We start from the raw sequence: 1,483 nt of genomic DNA, 5'->3' as shown, positions 1-1,483 counted from the left end.
GTTATATCGTAATGCTACATAACGTTATTCGTTATTTCGTAATCCTACATAACGTTATACGTTATAACGTAACACGATATAACGTTATACGTTATAACGTAACACGATATAACGTTATACGTTATAGAGTAATGCTGTATAACGTCATACGTTACAACTCAATAATACATAACGTTATACGTTATAACGTAATACTACATAACGTTATACGTTATATCGTATTGCTATATAACGTTATACGTTATATCGTGACACTATATAACGTTATACGTTATAACGTAATACTACATAACGTTATACGTTATAACGTAATGCTATATATCGTTATACGTTATATCGTTATACTATATAACGTTATACGTCATAACGCAATGCTATATAATGTTATACGGTACATCTCACTAATACATAACGTTATACATTATAACGTAATACTACATAACGTTATATTTTATAAAGTAATACTATATAACGTTATACGTTATATCGAAATGCTATATAACGTTATACGTTATATCGTAATGTTACATAACGTTATACGTTATATCGTGATACTATATAACGTTATACGTTAAAACGTAATACTATATAACATTATACGTTGTATCGTAATCCTACATAACGTTATTCGTTATAACGTAATGCTATATAACGTTATACGTTATATCGTGATACTATATAACGTTATACGTTAAAACGTAATACTATATAACATTATACGTTATATCGTAATCCTACATCACGTTATACGTTATAACGTAATGCTATATAACGTTATATGTTATATCGTAATGCTACATAACGTTATACGTTATATGGTAACGCTACATAACGTTATTCGTTATATCGTAATCCTACATAACGTTATACGTTACAAAGTGATGCTATGTAACGTTATACGTTATATCGTAATGCTACATAACGTTATTCGTTATATCGTATTCCTACATAGCGTTATACGTTATAACGTAATGCTATATAACGTTATACGTTACATCGTAATGCTACATAACGTTATTCGTTATAACGTAATGGTATATAACGTTATACGTTATATCGTGATACTATATAACGTTATACGTTATAACGTAATACTACATAACGTTATACGTTATATCGTAATGTTACATAACGTTATACGTTATAACGTTACACTATATAACGTTATACGTTATACAGTAATGCTATATAACGTCATACGTTACAACTCAATAATACATAACGTTATACGCTATATCGTGATGCTACATGACGTCATACGTTATAACGTAATACTATATAACGTTATACGTTATATCGTAATGCTACATAACGTTATACGTTATATCGTGATGCTACATAACGTTATACGTTATAACGTAATACTATACAACGTTATACGTTATAACGTAATACTGTATAACGTTATACGTTATAACGTAATGCTATATAACGTTATACGTTATATCGTAATGCTACATAACGTTATTCGTTATTTCGTAAT

This window comes from Bombus pyrosoma, unplaced genomic scaffold (assembly GCF_014825855.1).
Source record: "Bombus pyrosoma isolate SC7728 unplaced genomic scaffold, ASM1482585v1 HiC_scaffold_4726, whole genome shotgun sequence".
NCBI lineage: Eukaryota > Metazoa > Arthropoda > Insecta > Hymenoptera > Apidae > Bombus > Bombus pyrosoma.
This window is presented reverse-complemented; position numbering follows the sequence as displayed.